The sequence below is a fragment of the Rhipicephalus microplus genome, chromosome X (genome assembly GCF_043290135.1).
Source record: "Rhipicephalus microplus isolate Deutch F79 chromosome X, USDA_Rmic, whole genome shotgun sequence".
Taxonomy (NCBI): Eukaryota; Metazoa; Arthropoda; class Arachnida; order Ixodida; family Ixodidae; genus Rhipicephalus; species Rhipicephalus microplus.
The window spans coordinates 31,689,758-31,712,048 of record NC_134710.1 but is presented as its reverse complement, the minus strand read 5'-3'; the positions used below and the strand labels follow the sequence as shown (position 1 = coordinate 31,712,048).

General features: G+C 46.4%; 2 long non-coding RNA genes across 2 annotated transcripts in view; both read right to left on the bottom strand.

Annotated features, from left to right (window-relative positions):
• Positions 1-2,825, bottom strand: part of LOC142774980 (uncharacterized) — a 37,047-nt gene extending 34,222 nt beyond the window's left edge. The window contains exon 1 of the long non-coding RNA XR_012886605.1: positions 1,588-2,825. This is a non-coding gene — a long non-coding RNA (uncharacterized LOC142774980). The remainder of the gene's footprint in view (positions 1-1,587) is intronic.
• Positions 2,826-7,673: 4,848 nt separating this feature from the next.
• On the bottom strand, positions 7,674-8,713 carry LOC142774978 (uncharacterized). Its single transcript, XR_012886604.1, has 2 exons — positions 8,240-8,713; positions 7,674-7,900 (listed from the first exon to the last, which is right to left on the bottom strand). It is a non-coding gene; the product is annotated as an uncharacterized LOC142774978 (long non-coding RNA).
• Positions 8,714-22,291: the final 13,578 nt, after the last annotated feature.

Below are 22,291 nucleotides of genomic sequence, written 5' to 3'. Positions count from 1 at the left end.
TAATTAAATAGCCGTGACCCCCCAAAAATGCACTTTGTAGGCTGTGACGTCAGCCTCTGTACTCCCGGGCGCAGCCCAGCTTGGCGGCGTTTTTTTTTCTACTGTGAAAGTTGACCGCTGATGCCGGATTGTGTGCCGGCTGTATCCTCGCTTTGTGCGCTTTGTAAGGAGGCGCATATACCTTCTGTGTACAGAAGAGGTAGATTTCCTTGCGTGTGGTTAAGGTTGTTCGAAGTTGCTCGGATATGCCGGTCTTTCAGTAGATGTCATCTTCAATGATTCGTTTTGGTGGCGAGGACTACAGTTTGAGAAAAGTTTGCCCTGCAGCCTGCGTCCTCGGAATGCGTTGCTGAGTTTTTCCGCTTAGGGGTTTCGTTCCCTGGCAAATTTGCGCAGGTCGTGTTGGTGTTGCCGTTGCTGTCGAACTGTTTACCTTCACAGAAGTAGACGCGCTTTTCGTAGGAACCCAAAGCCGACACGTGCGGTCCGCACAGACGGATAACTTCTCCAGGGGCAATGCACAAGGAAAGCATCTGGAATCAATAAAAGAGCTGCTACGGTGTGAAAGACGAAAAAAAAAAAAAAGACTCGAAGGAACGCGAGGGCGAAGTGCAAAGCTGTACAAATAGGGCAGGTGCGCTCTGGTAAAAGGGTAGGTTTGAAGAAAGGAAGAGGGATGCAATGCCAGGAAAGTTGCAGTGTAACTTTGGCAGCTGGTGGCCGCTGTGAAGGCGTGTAAATATTTTAGTATCACCCAAAAAGTTAAAGCATCAAAAAAATTTCGGGGGGGGGGGGGGTCAGAACCCTTTCACCCCCCCCCCTTGTTACGGGCCTGTGTGCAACTTTATCTACTATTTGACAGAAAGAGTCCCTCAACTTCCCAAAACCGGCAAAAAGTGATATTAAGTTGTCTTGTATATATATATATATATATATATATATATATATATATATATATATATATATATATATATATATATATATATATATATATATATATATTTCAAACTCTTCTGCGCACCTCTTTTCTCAGACGCAGCCAGTCACAAAAATCATTATAGTAAGAGCTTGCTGGTTTGACTGTCACGGTACCAGCACAATTATTCAAATTGAAATAATGCTGAATTACCGAACGTATTAAGAACACAACAAACAACTCTATTACAGCATTGCGTTTTCATTTCCTCGATGAGCACGTAAATCGAGTGCCTACTTTGCATAAAAGCAGTGTAAAAGCTGCCACTTTCGTCATTCGCGATATTCACCACGTGCGGCTGACGACCGCTGTCTTCAGCCAAAACGTGGTCTAACCACCACCACCACCACTACCACGAAGCACATTTTTTTTTTTTTTTTGTTCGCCGCAGAAATGGCTGCACACTGATCAGTCATCCAGATAAATTCCTTACAACAGCACAGTACACCTACCACTTGACAACAGCAGAAGAGGCGCCTGCGGCGAGTGACGCGAGAGGCGAAACTATGGTCCCTAGAATAGGGACCGAAACGAACGGGCCCACGACTGCAGGTATCCCGTTTTGGCGCATCGTAACAACTGCACCGCAAATTCCAAGACTACAGACTTACCTCTGTATCTGCTCGAAGACATTTCAGAGTTCTTCAGGTCCACAGTATCGCTGTAAAGCAGCTAAACTGCGTAGCTCAGGCCACGAAAGAAGTACAAATCGCGCGCGAGTGGAGCACGGCATGGAGGAAGGACACAGCTGCTTGAAATTAAAAAAAAAAAAAGGCGAAACAACACAACCACTCTACTACACTTTAATAAATGCAAAGTTGGTAAGTTGTATTTAACAACAAATGTTTTATTTCCTAATTACTGAAAGCCAGTAACATGAATATTCTTTTGCATTGTTTCAGGTTTTGAAAGACTGAATTGATTGGCGCGGTGTTTAAACTATAGATTTAATTCGTTTAAACAAACAAAGTTGATCGAAATTTCTGTCATTCACTAACACGCACAGCTTTCCCGTTTCTAAGACTGGAAATTTCAATTAAACACGTGATCTGTATGCTGGAAACATATTTCATCGTTATTGTTAATTATTTTTACAATATTTCTATTTTCACTTTTTTTTTTTCCTTGACTCGATGATCATTAATTCCCGAAGCAAAATCTAGCTAGCTTCATTTTGTGTGTGATGGGCGCCGGGTCACAGTCAGAATTATTGAAGCCGGTTGAGAGCACACAATGTGTTCGAGACAGGATATATTTAGGATATCCCTTGTGGGACATATTTAACTCGCATCAATTTGCTATCCCTCACAGGTCCGTTGATGTCCGCGGATCGCAGTTTTTCCGAATGTCCGACGAATATTGCATTTTTGTTGGGAAACCCGTCTCTGATTATATGGGAATAACACTACCTTCCTTATCAGACCAACTCGGTAGGCCCCTTGGTAAAATGTTGGTATCTTCATAAGGCGAGCAAAGCATGGCGTATGGAACATTTACCCACACCGCACGTTCCTCTAGCTGCTTCGCATTAGAAAGTAGCACTAGAAAGTATTTTCGTATTCCAGCTGTTGGCTTCACTCCCCACCACACACACAAAAAAATGGTTCAAAGTATTGTTTTAACAATAAATAATTCATTAAACGAAAAATGTGGAAAAAGTTATCATCATGCATTATCATGATCATCATCAAGCAGCAATTTTTCACTACTGACGACTTTCAGGAAGCGTCCTGGCGACTTCGCCAAAAACAAAAAAAAAACAAAAAAAACAAAAACGTTAACAGCACTGCCTGAGAGATCGTTTCCACCCGCGATAGTTCTGGCCACTACGCCGTACGACTTGTGGTCAGTATACCGATGTGGACGTTTCGAAAGAAGTGTTGGGGGGGGGGGGGGGGGTCCTTTAACACCTTTTCCTTGACCTCTGTCTCTGGTGCAGCAGCCTCAGCTGACCGAATTAACTTTTTTGCTAAGGTGTCTCAGAAATACCCCGCTACCTCAAGGATAAATGTATCTCAGTATCTATTTTAGGCTTTCGATTCATGCATTTCGATATCTCCTTCCTGAAATGTGTATCTCTGCCAACACGCAGCTGAAGCTTTACAGAACAGAGGCAGTGTGCGACTTGCCCGCGTGAAACGTCCACCAAATCACGCGGAAAAAAAAATGACTAAATTCCCCGACATCTGGGTGAATCTGATTCACGCATTTAACATTGATCCAATGAAACGGAACTATGTAGACGATATGCGCGCGGTCAGTTCGCAAGTCGGTTTCCTTGATCACCAATTTCCAGGAATGCACATCAGCGAACTCGCAGCACCCCGCCCCGTCTTGATAACTGTCTGCATGCAGGAAAACAAAAAGTAGGCGCTCGAATAAAATTGGGGACAGCGCCGTTGAAAGCAACTTCGTGCGGGAAGTGGGTCAGCCCTGCGGCCACGCGATGTGCTACACCCTGGGTACGCCACTACAATATATATATATATATATATATATATATATATATATATATATATATATATATATATATATATATATATATATATATATATATATATATATATATATATATATATATATGGTTGCTGCCCACGGCAATTTATCTATTTATCTTTTCACCCACTTTTCCTTCTTCACATTAACATTACAATTGCGTCTAGTAACTCCCCTTCAACTTTCCTTGAAATTATAGTCTGTTACATCTCATTATAATTGTGTTAAACACAGAAAAATGAGCCCTCAAGTATACACTTGTTTCTCTTATTCATTAACGAGGGTCTCGTACTGGCAGACTTGGTGTCATTAGGTTGTATACGAGGGACTATTGGTCAGCTGCCAGTTAGTAATAGGTTCGCGTGCTACGTGACGCCAAACAGGCTCATAAAGAGTGTACCACACTCGGCCACTTCGTCCACGTCATGACCCCGTGACAATCTATACAGATGCTAAATTACGAAAAGATTTGACCTCCCCCCCCCCCCCCCACTATCACTACGCCAAAGCGCTGTGCACTACATGAAGATACGAGAGGCACGCAAGATAAGCACTATTGTGGGACAAACATACACAAAAAATGGGAACGGTATAGTGATTTCACACAGTGTTGACAGCACGGATGTATGAACTTTTTGTTTTCCTTCTGCAGCTAGGGATACATTTTGGCGAAATTATGGCTTCACAACGAGCTGTCTTGTATGCTAGCTCCCATGTCTTTGGAAACAACGACCGTTTTCATATATGCACGAAGGAGCCCAATCACTTACTTGCTCGCTGGCTGGCGATACAGTAACAGTTCCATGTTCCTGACGTCGATTTTGTGTTATATAGCTGCAGACACTTCGAAGCAATCAAGAAAGGGAGGGTGCCTGCTGCGATCATCTGGCAGTGATGGTACTTCATCTGCTTCTGCAAAGGTCGCAGGATCGAATCTCGGCTGCGGCCACCACATTCCGACGGAGAGCTCTTTATTGAAATGCAGAGAAATTAGTCGGCATATAAAATTCGCTGACTTGCTACTCTGCGTAGGGAAGGGGATTGAGGATTAAAAGTACGAATAGGAAGAGAGAGAGGAAGAAAAAAAAGAAAAAATGTATATATAGATGATAGAGTAAAAAAAAAAATAGGAGGCGGACTGCTAAAGGCCTGTGCGCTTAAATTTAGCCAGCACTGGATGGTCAATGGCACCGGAGCCCTCCGCAATCTTATCATGGTGTTGGGACGTAAAAAGTCAGCAATTATTATTAAGAAAAAACAGGGTAAGGAGTCAATTGATTTCAAATAAGTCGATTGGTGACAAAGCTCAATCTGGACCAGAAGGTCAAGTTTTTCTGCGCGGTGCTATTCGAAAAAAAAAAAAACTAACTCACCTGTAAGCAAAAAACGTGAAAAGCGCTTTGAAGCTATTCACGACTGAACGCATCCATGCATCCGCAGACAATATTAGGCTAGTCATACACACTTAAGATTACACGCATAGATAAAAGCAAAACTGTAGGGATAAGCTGATTGACTGGTCTGATATGTGGGGTTTAACGTCATAAGATTACGAGAGACGCTGTAGTGGAGGGCTCCGAAAGATTCGACCACCTTGGGTTCTTTCACGGGCACCCAAATCTGAGCACACGGGCCTACAGAATTTTCGCCTCCATGGAAAATGCAGCCGCCGCAGCCGGTATTCGATCCCGCGACCTGCAGGTCAGCAGCGCCGAGAATCGTAGCCACTAGACCACCGCGGCTGGGCTGTGGATAAGCTATTATAGCGCGACAAACTAGCTGGGTCTTATCACCGGTTATCTTCATTCTCGACTGCTAACCCTTTAACCAGATTCTCCACCCCAGCCCTTAAACAAAGAACGTGACTTGAGTCATCTGCGTCCTGGCCGCCAACCATAACTTTTTATTTTTTTTTAACTTAAATGCTCGAAGTATAAATAACAATGGGAAGACTTGTTTTCAAAGCAATAGTTTCAAATGCTGCCCAACATTGAAAGCATATTACAATCATAAGCATATTGTATTGAGTGTGTGTCCGTTCTCATTCTCAAGCACTGTATTTATGGAGATCCTCTGGCTCAGACAATATGCGATTCCACAACTAAACGCAACAGGTAATAAGTTCGAAATTCGCGCTGCTAGGCGATTTTAACCTCGATGATTGTAAACAGCTTGCGAAACACTTAGGCACGTGTTCCAGGCAATCAATGCTGTAAGAAGTCACGTACGCCAAGAAACACACATCAACAACGTGGAGGAAGAGATGAGATGGTGGAACAGCTATATAAATACCGACCATGATCAGTTTACCGCGCTCTCGACAGTGTTAACGTTTCTGCAGAAAATGTAGAAGACATCCACTGAAGTTCGACGAGTTTGAGGTGCAAGAATATTTGTAAACAGACGTCTCGTGAGCATGCTTAGCGTGAAACATGACGTGCCGCACGATGCTTTCAGAACTTTCAGCAACGCCTAAACCGCAACTCGAGGAGCAGCGTATGCGTAGCGCACTTTAGTCCGAGGCGCTCACCGCGACGCCACCAATTGACTGCGTATCTTCGGCGATTCGTGCTACAGGCTTCGCGACCGTATGCGAGACGTCGTACGCCCGCAGCCTCTGCAGAGGCCTCCTTGAATGTACGCATCTTCCTTGGCTATGAAACACGCAAATTGCGACAAGCTCCACAAACCGCTAATGCTATACTATTTTTTTTTTGGTTAACGTTCACATTTCACCAGAGCGAAGTATATTCCAAATGTTTCATTTGCAACCCATTCCTCATCCTGCTCTGACGTTAGCAGACTGATGGTTCTCAACTTCGCGAACTGATTTGAAATGGCGAGCCTGAAAGGTGAAGTGGAATGCTGAACATTTGCCAGTTACCTTGCAACAGAACAACCTCACGCTACGCAAAAGAACGTGAACAAGTTTCCGTACTGTCCATTTCTAGTGGCTAGAAAGGTCGCACATTCACGCGCTGGCTGAAGCACCATACGGTGCAGCTCCTAGGCACTATAGCGCCAGTTTATTCGTAGACTACGGATAGGTTTAGAGTGCCGCCATAATGACCTTTCATAGAGGACATGGTAACACTTTGAAGAGGTCGTGGGTCGAAATCCAAGCACTGCGCATCTACGATGTGGTGCACAAGGTGCTGCCACGTTAAAATCGAAGTGTGTGCCATCTTCAGCTAATAGAAGCTCATTTCTTTCATACATCTCTTGGGATATACGTAAAACCACTCCGCAGCCCTAGAGAGAACGAAGCTGCAGCGCCAACATAAAATTTTAAGTGAACGAGATGCAGAAGCCCAGTTAAACCTACCAGCTTCCTCCGACATGCAAGCTAGAGTGGTTGAGTTAAAATATTTTCAGTTAAAATTTTCCTAAACGTCAATGTAATCTTACTTTTATATTGCCTTTGTTGGGGCTATAACAATCATTTAAACATGTTACTTTGTTTCCTGCAACATGTATCTGCAAGCATCTTGGCACAAACAGATTCTAGCAATAACTAATCTGCATGGAGCAATGTTCAGTGTCAGTTATAATACAACATTGATTGCAGTGTTACTATAATGTATTAATCAGCAAACAAACTAAATCACGATGGGGGAACACTGGCACATACATTGCGAATCAAAGTCTCTGGAAATCTTAGTCCGTGTTGGCACGCCAGCGAGTTTAGACAAGTATACATACCAAGGGTTAAGTCAGTATCTGTGTGCACATCGATCTCCATAGTCATTTGCAGCTACCAACACAAGGCAGTTATGGCAAAGTGCCTGTGAACTAACAACAATGCAACTCGGCAGTTTCAATTCAAGAATTTATTGCAAAACAAGTTCCTCTGTAAGGACTTCTAGATGATGACCCACCCCTTTCCCTATCTACCAGTGACGTGTTGATGTTTTTTTGCTTTTGAGAAGTCCATGCGTTGAGAGGAAACTTGAGAACAGTTCAGTTCTTGGTTGAATTTACAGAGTTCGCTTTCAGGTCACAGACTGCGGGGCCGCGAAGGCCCGCAATCTACATGGCACCCACTAGAAATCTTCCACTTCGCTGGGCAGCGACTTCTTCACTTCAGACCACTGATTGCACCGACGAAACAGGCCATAACACTTCACACAGACGCACAAGCACAGCACCGCGGCTCCAGGGAGTGCGGCTGTACCACCGAAAATGAAAAACACTCCGCGAGAAAAAAAAAAACGCACAAACCGTTGAACACCACACGGCACTGAACACTTTCGATGACGCGGACCTCTTGACCTTGATGATGTAGACTTGACCTTCAAGAGCTTCATTTACAAGTGGGTGCCATATAGATGCAGCCTGTGCCTGATGCATCTTTAGATGTCTTCAGGACCTTGAATAGTTCAATTCAGATGACGCTTGGCAGCTTTCGTTGTGCTGGAGTCTTCTTGTCTGTAACAACCAAAAAGGCTTTAATGGTCTCAGCAATTACAAACAGTGGCTTGCGCTGGCAGAGTAAGCTGAAAAAAGCAGGCTTTTCTTAACTAGCGCAAACTAAGCACAGAAAAATGTGCATTCTAGCCTGTGTGCCATGGGCAGTTATGCAATCCTGACAGTTGCAAATCCTCGCACTGAACATTTATTTTGCAGAGCAATTTGAATTTGCCACGAATATAGGCCAGCATATATTGTGCATTATGCAGCTTGTGGAAACAAGCTGCCTCGAAGTTGGCCCTCTGGAATGCACAGAAAATTTTGAGGCACACTGCAAAGAAAAGAAAGAAAACTTACCAGTCATAAAGGCCTCTTCGAGCTAAGTGTGTAGGCTCCTTGTGCACTTGTCCTGCTGTCTGTGATTTAATGTCGTGTTGTGACAACACCCAGTGTACCTTTAGTGTCGTGCGCTGCTAGGGCGACAGCACGGCAGCTACCCTCCAAAGCATGTTGGCCCACTGCCCACGGCGGCACAGTGAACAGCCCAGTGACAACTACCCGAGCTAGGCACAGTGTAGCCAGCCGACACGCCCGACAAAGAAATGGTTAAAAAAAAGCGTGCACTAAAGCCCCCCACGACAGCCCCAGTCGGCCCCGTAGCCCAAGGTGGACTCAACGTTTTTTTGAATATGCGAAGCAAGCCAGGGCCCATCGCGACACGACAACCCCACGGGTAACCTCGCCCTCGGGTCAGGCAAACGGGTCCTAGCGAGAACGGCGCTTGCAACAGCCAGGCCCTGTTTGTTAACACCCGCGCACTTCACAGTACCCCTTGCTGGGGTGCCCCTGGCTGGGGGGCTTCGCGCACACACACACACACGAGCGCAGAGCTTGATCTTCGTCTTCTTTCGATGTGCTTGCAGCTGAAGGCATCCGCTAATGACACGATGAAAACACCACACACCACCTAACGCTACCGCCGAAGAAAAACAGGAGCCTGAAACCGGAGCAACCGCACAAACCAGCGAGGGTTTAAACCCGTGCCGAAATTCCCGAGAACCAAGCGACGCGACGGAGCGCCGCGCACGCGAGCAGTAGTATCCCCAGTCTGGCTAGGCCCATGTTAAAAAGAGTGAGCTAAGCAGCTCTGAGATGCAGTCAAATGTCTTAGGGCCCGGAACGTCCGAGAGGTGCACGCAGTGGTTTAAGGTGCCAATGGTGGTCATCAGCCGGACCGCTCTATCCACTGGCCAGGGGGCGGACGTCTTCAGCACTCCACGAATCAGCTGGGCAACACTGGATCGTGTCATGAGAACGGCGCCCAAGACTGTGACCCCCGCAAGACCACGGTGAGCGGCCTCGGCCAAACGTGCCCCATGGCTGGCCACAGGCCCAGCTGAAGTCGCAGTATCGGCCATCCCCAGGTCGCACAGTGCAGCTAGCACTCACGTGCGAGGAGAGCGTGTGCAATGCACACCTGACGCAGCTTTCTCACCTATACACTACATACCCACTGGCCCACGTGTTCCACACCACTGAAGCGTGTGCGACCAAGCTACACGCATGCTCTGAGAGGTATGCCACAAGTTTATGTGCCGCGGCTACTTTATGCAGGGAAGCTGCTTCTGTGGCGACCGTCAGCGGAGAGCCCAACAAGTTGGGCGGCTCGTCCACTCAAGCTCGATGCCAAAGCCACCAGAGGTTCACAGCCGAAGACGGAGGGCGTCTGACCTCAAATACCTCCGCCAAACAACAGGAGCCCACCAGCGGCCGAACCACCGGGCCAGAGAGGAACTGCGCGCCCCTACTGGGTGCCCGCTGCCAAAGTTGGGCGCCACAGGAAGTGCGGCACAGAAATTCTGTGAGTAGTGCACACCGCGAACCCGACGGGAAGCAGTCCTGAAACGCTCGGAGGCTAGGTAAACAACGTATCACAATCAGAGTCGGAGGGCGTCTGACCTCAAAAACCTCCGCCTACAGACAGTATCCGCCACCCACCGAACCTCCGGGCGAATCGGGCGCAGCTACCATGGGCACATACATCCATAGGGCCTTGCTGCTCTTTCGGCATTAGGGCTCAGGCGGGAACTCCAGATAGCCGGGACGACCGCAAACGCTCGGAGCTTAGAGAACCAACAGTTTGCCGCCAGAGTCGAAGGGCGTCTGACCTCAAAAACCTCCGCCTACAAGCAGAACCCACCAGCCCCCAAAGCTCCGGGCGAGTCCGGCCGCAAACCCCGAGAGAGAACCACAGCCTTCGACGAGCCATCATGGACGTCTACTAGAGACGACGACCAAAACCCAGAGCCGTCTTCCTTGATGGGCGGGAAGACTCCACGTGAGCTCGGCGGCTATAGGCAACAGCCGGTTTACCACCAAAGTCCAAGGGCGTCTGACCTCAAAAACCTCGGCCTGAAGCAGAACCCGAAAGCCGCCAAACCGCCGGGCACGCCTGGCCGCCAACCCTGTGGAAGTGGCGACTCCAAATGGGTTGAACAACGATTTATCCACAGCCCGACCAACAACTTTCAAGGTCGGCTTTATGAAGGCCTCTCAGAACATGCACTGCTGGCCTTACAGGGACGCCCCTTTGTGTTTATGTTCCCTGCACACTGACAGCTGATGTGCCTTGTCTGGAGCGTCCCTTGACTGCTTGGAGCCAGGTCTCCCAGTGCCGGTAGATAGCTGAAAAAAAAGAAAATCTGCATTACACGTGAGCGGGTACACTGCCAGAAAACGATACCTAAAGAATGAGTGAGCGCATGCCCGTGGCAACATTATGCAGCTCCCGACCACACATTCACGACGCGGTGAAGCCCTATTTGTGAAGAGTGAGTTTCTCTAGCTGACAATTATGAATTCCAAGCCAAGTGCTGTACAAAGTTCAGCCCGCTCTCAGAGCCTCGACTGTCTCTGGGGAAATTTCTGGGCATGTTGACAATAGCATTGCAGGGCACCCTTGAAAAGAAAAGGCGAGTATAGCACAGCTGTTCAGAAGCACAAGTTTCAACAAGTGCACTTTACAGCACTAGCCAGCAGAGATCACGAGGTGCAGGCTAGTGCTGAGCCTGAAGTCTAAAGCTCAAAATTCTCAAGGAATACTAGGGAACGACACTTATAAGTCTAAATCTGAATATGAAATGCCACCACTGAAAGCAAAACACTGAAAAGGAAAGCAGGCATGATTGATCACAGAACTGGTTACGCCAATGAACAAAGGCAACAGTTTTATTGCGATAGCAATCAGACACACTGCTGGACTTTAGCTGCCGGTGTCAATCATCGTGTATGTGAGTGAGTATGTATGTGTGTGTATATATATATAATGCAAGAAAAATTATGTTAAGACGTGCACGGAATCAAACATTGGACCTTTGAAGTGTGAGGCATTTGCCACTGCACCACAAAGGAGCACCTCTCTATGTTCAAATCTACCACGTACGGACTTAAGGGCATGAGAGAAATGGTGCAACGAGTTCGCGTCGCCACATCGCCCTGACGCTGCGCTGTACACTCATCTCCCATGCGTGCTTTGCCCCATGGATAGGGAACAGGATGGACACTAACGCATGCACTTATCTCGCAGTGGGGACAATGGTACATCTTGGCTGTCCTTGGGCTTCCAGAGGAACGATTCTGTTACCGGACGCACAACGGTCATTGCAATCGTTCCACAGTGTCCGTTTGGGAAAATGGCATTTAACATTAGTGTATCTGTACCTGTGAGTACGTTTCGTGCATCATTTCCAACGCAGGGCACGTTTTGATGTGCTTGCCTTTCTAAACATAACCTAAATGGTTGCTATCACATTCATTCCTTAGCCATTTTGGCAAAGCTGCGACTTGGTGAACGCTGGTAAAGGAAGCGGCCCTCTCCTGGCGGCATGGCAAGATGACAGTTCAGTTTCGAAATTCTTTCAAACTTCTTTCAATAAAATGTACCCCAGACGCCACCTTAAGACTTAAGTGTGCAAAGAAAATGCATTGTGGGGTCCCTTGAGAGTGCCACCAAAACAACAAACTAGCAGCAGCCTACAAAACTTTCTAACACAGTAAAACTTTCTAACACAGTAAATAGTACAGTTCATACAATTCATTTATGAAACAAATCAAGACTTCCGATACTGCAGGATGGCAAGATCATATTAATCACCTTGCCTTCCTCAAATGTAGCCTAGCGTTCTCTGGAACAAGTTCACAAAACAAAGACGAAGTAATACAAGATCAACCTATGGTAAACAGCAGTTAAATCAACACAATTTGATGAAGACAACGATAGGCTAAGAAAGCCCCTGGTCATTTATACAAGGAGCGTTCTTGCATACCAAAGGTATTTATGAGACTGAAGCCAACTAGTGCAGCAAAATGAACCAATCGTAATTAAAATAACCATAGGTACACGCTCAATCCTTGGCAACAGTGAAATGCAGTCCATAAAGTAGATTCTTCAAACACGCATTCTTAAGCAGACATTTAGGATTCAATTCTGGGCTCCATCTTTTTTCGTGCTTTGCATAAGCCACCATACTAGACATTGTTAACGGGGAGACTCTGGAGCCAGTTTGCAGCTGGCATGAGAGCATGTGCGCATCATGCCACCTCAGGCCCTATTGCAAGAACACTGAAAATCTCAAGGAGGCGTTTGGTTTACTCCAGAAAAAAAATGGACATATTAGAAACTGAACTGTCCGGTTACTATGTTTCGCTCAAGATGAACTGCACTACTAACGTAGATGTTTCCTGCTTTTTAAGGAAGGCCCCCCAAAGCCTTTTTCCTTGTGGCCTTCGTTTTGTTTCTCTTCACATAGCAACGGCAATACGCGTTTTGCATTGGATGAAGAACCGATGTCACATGCACCCCTCCCCCAAACTTCAGACCTGTTGAAAAAAAAAAAAAAAAAACATAAGTGGTGGTCTACACTTTCTAACTGCTCTGGCACCACGCCAACACAACTACCAACTGATCGACCGAAGCACTGCGCATGTGTGCAACAACCTTTTGAGTAAGTTTTAATTGCGAATTCTTTAATGAACAGAGCGCAAGTTTCAGCCTTCGGAGGAGGTGCAAGTCAGAAAATGAGTTAGGATGCAGCAACGTCAGTTCCTTACAGTATTTCCACTTGAGAAATTATCGCAGTTTTTGTATATTGATACTTCTGTGCCTGTATTACTGCGAGGCTAAATGCAGACAAAGGTAGTTGGGCATACAAGGCTGACAAAAAATATGAAGGATAGCCATGAAGGATAGCGATGACCGCTATTGGTGCTTTAGGAGCAAACGATTTTCCACACAGAAGTGCTACCAAGGCATTTTAAGGGGGGGGGGGGGCAGCTTGAAATAACAGACAGGGGCGTGGTAATGACATTTTGTCTTTACTAGACGAAAAAATTCATAGCATAAAAATACTGTTGACGTGTGCTCACAGTGGCTCCACTCATTTGTCCTAATTGTGGATAGGTGGACTACAAGCACTGAAGTGAGGGGGTGCTAACAAAGGCTATGGGGTGGGGGGGGGGATCACTCTTACTGCCCCCCCTCCCCTGGATCCGCTGTTGGGTACAACAGCGGAAATACAATTCGGAGCTATTTTGGGAGCAGCAAAATGTTACTTTGCTGAAATGCACAAATGCATCCCCACTTAACACTGAAGGATTGAGAGGCAGCCCTGACAATGTGCTCATACTTTCGGGTCCAGAGAGCCAATCTGGCTGCTTGGACTAATGGGGTCTCGGACTAGGCCCAGCTTTACAACTCACACCAACGGGGGCACCCCCCACACCTTGAAAAAGAGGGGAAGGGTATCCCCCCCCCCCCCTTTGGACAGTGGTCACTGTTGGCTGCACACTGGGGAAGCTAACAAGGCAAACTTCTGTCACAACAGTAATCACTATATTCTCACGGGAGCATGATAATGTTACGAAGCTATGTTACAACATAAGAGGAGTTTCGCTAACATGTTCGCTGTGATGACTTTCCTCGTAGCCTTTTTGCGGTGCAGGTCGCCTATGCAGCCCTTTCGAGTCTTGTGCTTACAGAGCAGGCAAGCATTGAACAGGGGCCCTATAAAATGGCATCACTTGGTTATGCTGTGACTTCATGCAGTTATGAATGGGAACAACTAAACTTTTAAAAAAAAATGGACCGGTCAAAGCATTGGCTGCTTCTAAAAAATCTTTTTCTAAAAGGACAAATCATTGCTGCTCTGTCGAAGCTGTTGCAAAATGAACGATGAATCGCTTTTGATAAGTTTTTCCGTACGCCAAAAAGTGTTTCCACTTTATAGTCTACGATAATAAACATGAGCAGCCTTGGTAACTTAACGAGCCATAACGGCAGCTTGCAAAATGGCCACGAATAAAGCAGTGGGCTCAATGGCAAGCTAAGATTGCCCCAACGCGATACCAAACCAGGGAGAAGGCAGTCTTTGTATAAGGGGTGGGCTAGTTGGTGTGTTCACTCGACACATGCAGCCCCACTTATTCCTCTTTCTCAAGGCAAGTATGAGCTCTCGAGATGTATACACACACACAAAATACTAAACACTTATGCTGCAAGTGGAAATGTTTATTCAACTCCTAATCCATCTCGCCAGCTTGCATGTACTGCTGCTTATGCGATTATTACATGTAAAAGATGCTCTCCAGCTTTGTGACAAGTAGGCGATTTTGTGGCTAAACACTGAACCAATGGCAAGCAATATGTGGGAAATGGTTCATTCTCTTATTTTTTATGTGGTCATTACATAATGGGTATTTTTTGCATTATTGGCTAGTGCTGTGTGCATGACAGACTACACTAATTATACAGCTAACGACCATTTTGAAATAAAGCAACGAGGAATAGTAAAAAATAATTGCCCACTTTTTGTTCACGCTGTCTTGGCATATTTGGGGGACCGTTGAGAAATTCTAATACAAATACGAGTGTAAACAATACTATGCCCCTGACACCACAAATTATACAAGAAAAGGGTAATATAGCAATATCAATAGTAACTGCACACTATATACAGTGTCCAGACTTCACAAATAAGGCAAATTTTACTATGCCCCTGACACCACAAATTATACAAGAAAAGGGTAATATAGCAATATCAATAGTAACTGCACACTATATACAGTGTCCAGACTTCACAAATAAGGCAAATTTTACACATGCCTGAATATATGCAATAAAGTGTACTCCTGAGAATGTAGCAGCAATTATTCCTTGAAACAACATTATTTGTTGCTCCCTCTGTCAGGAATCTGCATATAACACGCAAGTAGAACGCGCTTGTACAGAGTTAAATGTTTACTGTACACTGGTAAAGGAGGGTTTCCCGAATGTATGTTTCGGTGTTTGGCAGCTATAGTCCCGTTCAACGTGGATGTATGCTGATTGACACTTGGTACATCTCCATCCCAATGACTGACATTCATGGTTAATAAACTTTTGTGGTATCTGTAGATGTTAGCCACGAAAGCATAATCTGAGAAGGAGGCGTGATAGCAAGACTAGTGCCGCATATTCGACGTGGAAATTGGGCTAAGGGCCATTGCCTAGGCCTGTTAAAGTGATTGAACTTCATGGTATCTAAAAAAGCGCGTCCTGTCACCTGTTTATGCAAATTCATATCGAAGTGCGAGCGCGTTGATAAAAAAGTTCTCATATATACATCCCGGCTGATGACGGTTTGCCCCCCCACCCCCCCCACCCGAACCGAAAGTTTTGAGGTACGTCACAGGGGCCAGAGTAGGCATCTCTAGAATGCTAAACTTAGTCTGCTAGTGGGAAGTCAAAGAAAACTTGCGAAAAAAAAAAAAATAAAGACCGGCGAACGAAATACCGGCAGCTGTGCAGTCGCGCTCAAAATGACACTCCCGCGTAGCCTCACGAATTCACTAGCCCTCATTTCCTTTACTAAACGCGTTTTTCTCACTTGGTCCCGAATAAATAGTTGAAATAAAATCAAGTTGAAGCGATGCGCAACTGTCGGAACTCGTGAGGCCACGCGCTCCCGAGTTGCAAATCACATTGAGCGCGCCTCTCAGAAACCCAAACGCCCTCCATTTTGCAGACAGGCGGCTTAGGAAAAATCTTGCTTCAATCGCCGCCCAACAGCCAGGACAACGATATTCTGCTATTTATTCCCGAGTAGCCGCATCTCTTCCAAGAGGCACGTTTTGGGCGCGTTCTGAGGGGTGTCGCTATTCTCATTATTTAATGGAGTTGCACGTGTTCACCGTAAAGCGCAACAGGAGAAAACAGCGGGCCTAACGTACGCACAAGGTTCGACTCGCAGCTCCCCACGACTGCATTCAGCAAATGTTCAAAAGGTCTTTTGATGCAAACACTAGTGCAGGCAACTGCCGGGAGAATGTCATTGCCAATACGCCGCGATTTCCCCCCATTAACATACCCATCACAACCATTTCTCAACACGAAAGTCGAACACCGTAAACGACGTCCCCCGAAATTCAGCCAGCCAACACTGCCGTCGGAGCGAGTATACTTTTGCCTTACGGGGTCACTGGACGACAAAAACACGGCATTCGGGATTGCATACGCATAATTTCTTCAACAATGCTACAATTCAGCGGCACGTCCAAATTATATGCCACGGTGGTGTAGCGAGTGTTGACCTGCAGATCGCGAGATAGAATCCCGGCCGCGGCGGTTGCACTTTTCAATAATATCTGAAGTTTTAACGTCCTAAACCCAACTCTCTGCGGCTTCTATTTTCTCGCAGCTACAACTTGTCTTTATATTTTTCGTAGTTTGATATGTAGGGTTTTACGTCCCAAAACCACCACATGATTATGGGAGACGCCGTAGTGCAGGGCTCCGGAAATTCACACCACCTGGGGTTCTTTAACGTGCACCTAAATCTAATACACGGGCCTACAGCATTTTCACCTCCATCAAAAACGCAGCCGCCACAGCCGGGATTCGATCCAGCGACCTGCGGGTCAGCAGCCGAGTGTCTTAGCCACTAGACCACCGTGGGTGGTGGTCGCAGTTTCGATGTAAGCGAAAACGCTTTGAGGCTCGTGTGCTTAACCTACAGGTGGCCGAAATTACGAGAGCCCTTCACTACGGCGTCTCTCAAATAACGGTTTGTGAGGTCAATCCACAGATATAACGTCTAGAAATGGCCAAGTCACCGAAGGTCGATTTGACGAGTACCAAAATAAGCATAGCAAGTTTTCACTGTGCCATCACAAAGATCTTTAGCTCGTTAAAAAACGTTTAGGAGTAACGGGGCAGTTGAAAAAAACGCTCTTTTCAGAGTGAGCAAGCTGCTGTCTTAGCACCGCACCAAAAAAACACGTTTGGGTAGTAAAAAACCTATGAAAATGCAGCCCGCAAAGCCACCCTCAAGTTTGCGCATCAATTTGCTGCGACGTAAATTCCGACTGTCAGCTGGTGACGACACTGACGTCGGCCGGGAAAAAAACACGATCCTTTGAGAGCCAGAGAAATGCCAAACTGAAGAAAATTTTGTTTAACCAGTATGGCTATACACAAAAGACCATATAGTAAATCTGAAAATGCGCTATTACAATAAAATTTTAGAATAAAGACTGACCATTTTAAACGAACGAATGAAGCAACTTTAGACATTGAATGTCCCATCAAGTAGTTTAAAAAAGCCTCTTGCAGCAGAAATAGGCGCATAGCAGCAGAGGCATTACCGGGACATTTCACTGTGCTTGCACGACAACGAACTGCATTAGGGAAGTCCATTCTTAACTCAGCTCGGCGCAACTAAACGTAAGTAAACGGCTGCATCTAATTAAGACATTACGCTATCACCAGTTGACTGCACGAGTACTTCGCTTAAGGCAATGCGATAACAGCAGCTACTACTCGCACTAGAAGAAAAAAAAAAAAATGTCGCGCCTAGAAATTTCGTTCAAAGGTCACTCACCGTACGGCGCTTGGGTGACCGCAGATAATGTTGCTGAATAAACGGGCTTTGGAGACTTGAAGCCTAAAATACAACAAAAGTTTCTTTTTAACATCGAACGAAAGAACATGTGGGAAGCGGAAGAAAGCAAGAAATCGCGCTGCATTTTAGTGCACAATCAACCGATGGCCTGCAGGTCTAGCTTTTATCAAAGTAATTCAATTGAGCCTCTTTACACCTACCGCTACCGTCGAAGACCACTATTCGCAAGGCTTAATTCTGTATTATGAAAGAGGGTACGAAGGAAAAAAAAAAAACATGGCTACCCCAACAGTCATCGGTCTCGCACCCCGATGAGCTAGTCCAAAAATGGCTAACATGGCATGCGCCGCCATTGGCGTACTCTGTTTAAAATTCCCAGGTAAGCATTGGCCTACTTATGGTGCGCATATACGACACTAAATATCTATACGCAACCGCTCCCAACCGGCGACCACCGAAGACGGTCGGGAATGGCGCCAAATGCCCCCGCCGGAAACAAGCGCCATGATGCCAAGAAGAGGATGCCGCGAGTGCCGCCGGCCGCCATCTTGGGAACGCCGGCACCCGCCATTCCGCAAGGCCTAACAACAAATCTGCCTCGTGCCAAACATAAAGAACACCACCACGACACAATTTCCCGTTTAAACTGACATGCTCGTCTTGCAAGAGCCAACACTCTGGTTGGTTTGTCGACGAAGTGAGAACGTCGCTAAACCCAACCGCCATTCCGCGCCCATCTGCGCCATTGTCTATTGTTGCCGCCATGGCACTCGATCCATAAGATCTAGCAAAGTCACCCGTTTTTCAGTATAAAACAACGCGCCCACCTGCGCGCAAGTCCATGGTCAGCAATTACGTCTCATCCAATGCATTGCGGCCCCTCCATTCAGTTTTCTTGATTATACGCCAACAGAAAACTGGAATGTTCCCGCTCAGCAAAGGAATCGCAAAATGTCGATTAATAAAATAAAGACTGCGTGAGCGCGAATGCAGAAGAGACACTTCGAATTGGCTGCTCGTCAACAGCGTCGGGGTAAAAGAAAAAAAAAATTATACGCACCACCATTTTGACTGCTGAGGCTCCTTGGCATGGTCGAGAAGTCGTAGCGTAGAATGACTTTTGGTTAGTTTGCTTTAACATAAGATTCCATAAAGCCCGTCTGGAAAAGGCAGCACGCAGTTAAGTGCCGCGCAAACAGTTAAGGCCTTTGTTAGCAACTACAGTTCCAGCACGAGACAGCACGTCCGACCTCCACGACGGCAAGGCAGCAACTGACGTTGCCTCGCTTGCCGCGCGAACAAAACTCCCCCATAGTTAGGGAATGTCCCTGGTCGTCCGAGGACACTTAGGACAAGCAAGGAAAAGTCGCTATCAAATGATGACCGTAGAACAGTCACACTTTCCTTCCTTATAGTCGTCTAAGAAATGTTATTAATCCCATAAAAAGCTTGAAATCGTTACTCACTACCCTGCGTACACCATTTGCTTCACTCCAGCCACAATATGGCCACTCAACTGGAAAGTACCTGAAAGGGCCGTTTGATTTCAGGAATGTCCCTAAGTGCAGGGATTTCTAGAATATTCTCGAATCGAATGACGTTGAAGGCAATTTCGTGATAGTGGCCATGTCTGAGCAAACGGTCAGGTTTGTGGGAGTGCGATACACAGTCGTGTGATCGCAATAAACGACACGGTTCAGACAACCGCATATCATCGGTCAGTTCCAAGCAAATGTAAGCCTGTTTTTCGCGAACAGCAGGGCGCTGAAGGCTCTGCACTGTGGGACAGACAAAGCAAGCTGCTTTTCGCGGCTTCTTTTTCTTCCTACAACCAAGTGGTGACGCTGCCATATGGGACATTCTTTGTCCTATATCGCACGGCACTTTTAAGCTCCGCGATCGAGTGAATACACGGCGACGAGCATTTATATGCGTCCCGAAAGCAGTTGGAACAGAAGTGTACATAGTATTCCGCAGTGAAATATACTGTGTGCTTTTCTGTATGGAACGTCGTATGAAATATTGTTATAACCATAAATACTTCCTGTTCATTATGTCCCTCTCAAGGTGCAACGTGCGAGGCAGCATGCATCTATTGCGGGATATAGAACGATTTCGGCGGTGAAACTTGCGATATGCTGGTTTTTACGTGTACGGTCGCTGGATGCGCGATAGATAGAAGGGGAAGGGGGGTTGACTGCCGAAAGAGGAAATCTGTGAATTTCGTGGCCACATTTCCATAGGGGTGGAATGGCAAGAACAAACGAAAGATGCCAGCGTGTCGACCATGAGTGTATGTTCAAAATGGTAAGTGGCCAAACTAATCGTGCGGTGCGTAGACACAACGGTGTCGCTCACAGCCATCATTAGGGTGGCCACTGACCCACGTCTTTATTAATAAGGGCTTTCAAATTCCATCACGTATTGAACCCACTCACACGTACGTACGTACGTTCCATTCGTATGCATGGGACAAACCTTCGAACGTAAGTAGTCGCGCAGATATATCAAATGCAGCATCAAGGGCGTTAAGCGCCGTTTCGGGGGGCACCTCGCATGACGCACTTCGCAAGGCTTCATTAAACATACCCTAATTATGTGTTTCCTTCAAGCGCTTCAATTCGTAAAGCTACGGGAAGACACACACTTCAGATAAAAGAAAACGCAATGCAGTTGTACAGTTCGTGTTTTTTTTTTTGGGGGGGGGGGAGGGGGGGGGCATGCTTAGGGCTAGGTGCGTGACACACTTTGCGGGCGAGTTTGAAGTTACCTGAACTACGATTCGTCTGCGCGTGTTGATCAGGCCGTTTATATTCGCTGACTATGCTCCCGGCTTGCTGTATAGCAGTCAAGCCCCGTAATACACACTGCCATCGCAGGAGCTGAACGCTCGACCAATATTATTTCCTTAAGTTATGTGCACAGTAAATAGTGTGCAAACTACGACATACGTAGTAATAAATGTGCACATGTAGTTCAAGGAAGAAAAAAAAAAGAGTTCGGGGGCCCCAAGTGTAGGCCTCGTGATTGCGTCGAACGGGCTCCAATGATTTCAACGCAGTGGCAGACATTTGCCGGGTTTCCAGCCGGCTTCCCGCCCGTTCGCCATGTTGTGCCAATTCTTATTTGTTTCTTGTCAATGTAAGCCTTCCCCAGACCAGCAAACCGGTTTTTCTCCCTGGGTACCGCTTGTTTCTAGCTTTCCACGCCCAACCTGGGGAAAGAGAAGTTACATGCAGGGGACATAGGGATCAAAAGTGGCGCCTATATGACCAAAGTGGCGCTGCATAGTGCTTGTCCGGCTTCTCCGTTTAGGCACCGGTTTTTTTCCATGCCACCACACACAAACAAAACAAAAAGAAAACATGAAACGGTCGTGAGGACACAGAAAAAAAAAAAAAAAAGAAGGGACGCCGGCCCTGGGCACACGCGTTCCTACGTATACGTACGCCGTAGTTATCGCATAGCCTGCATACACGACGTGCTTCTTCCATTTATAGCGGCTGAAAAATAAATAAATAAAAGCAGACACGTAGAGGTCACGCCGTCGTTGCTGTACACAGACACACAAGGGGGAAAAAAGCGGGAGGAATGTAGGAAGTGAGGCACACATCAGTGCTAAATGTGTTGTACTTCAACAGTTACTATTTCGCGACTTGTCAACATATGATCTGACGGGGACATGCTGCGCGATTATTCCACCCACAGCATGTTCTCGGCAGCTCGTACTTGCTTGCGACGATGCTCTAACCTTTTCGGAACCGGAGTTGTCAGGACTAATGGCTGAAATGTGTGTTATTCTTGTGACAGCAGCTACAAATGCACTTGCGCCAAACATGAAAACCGTTGAGAGAAAAATGCGTAATACGATAGCACACTCGCACACTTTTGACAGCTCGGGACCTATATATAATGACTGCAACGCTGTGTTCTTGAGGCAGCAGCTACGAAACGTTGAGAAAATGTAACGTGTATGCACATTCGTATTTGCTTGCGACTACTTCAACAGTTGCTATTTCGCGACTTGTCAATATATGATCTGACGAGGACATTCTGCGCGATTATTCCACCCACAGCATGTGCTCGGCAGCTCGTACTTGCTTGTGAAGATGCTCTAACCTTTTCGGAACCGGAGTTGTCAGGACTAATGGCTGAAATGTGTGTTATTCTTGTGACAGCAGCTACAAATGCACTTGCGCCAAACATGAAAACCGTTGAGAGAAAAATGCGTAATACGATAGCACACTCGCACACTTTTGACAGCTCGGGACCTATATATAATGACTGCAACGCTGTGTTCTTGAGGCAGCAGCTACGAAACGTTGAGAAAATGTAACGTGTATGCACATTCGTATTTGCTTGCGACTACTTCAACAGTTGCTATTTCGCGACTTGTCAATATATGATCTGACGAGGACATTCTGCGCGATTATTCCACCCACAGCATGTGCTCGGCAGCTCGTACTTGCTTGTG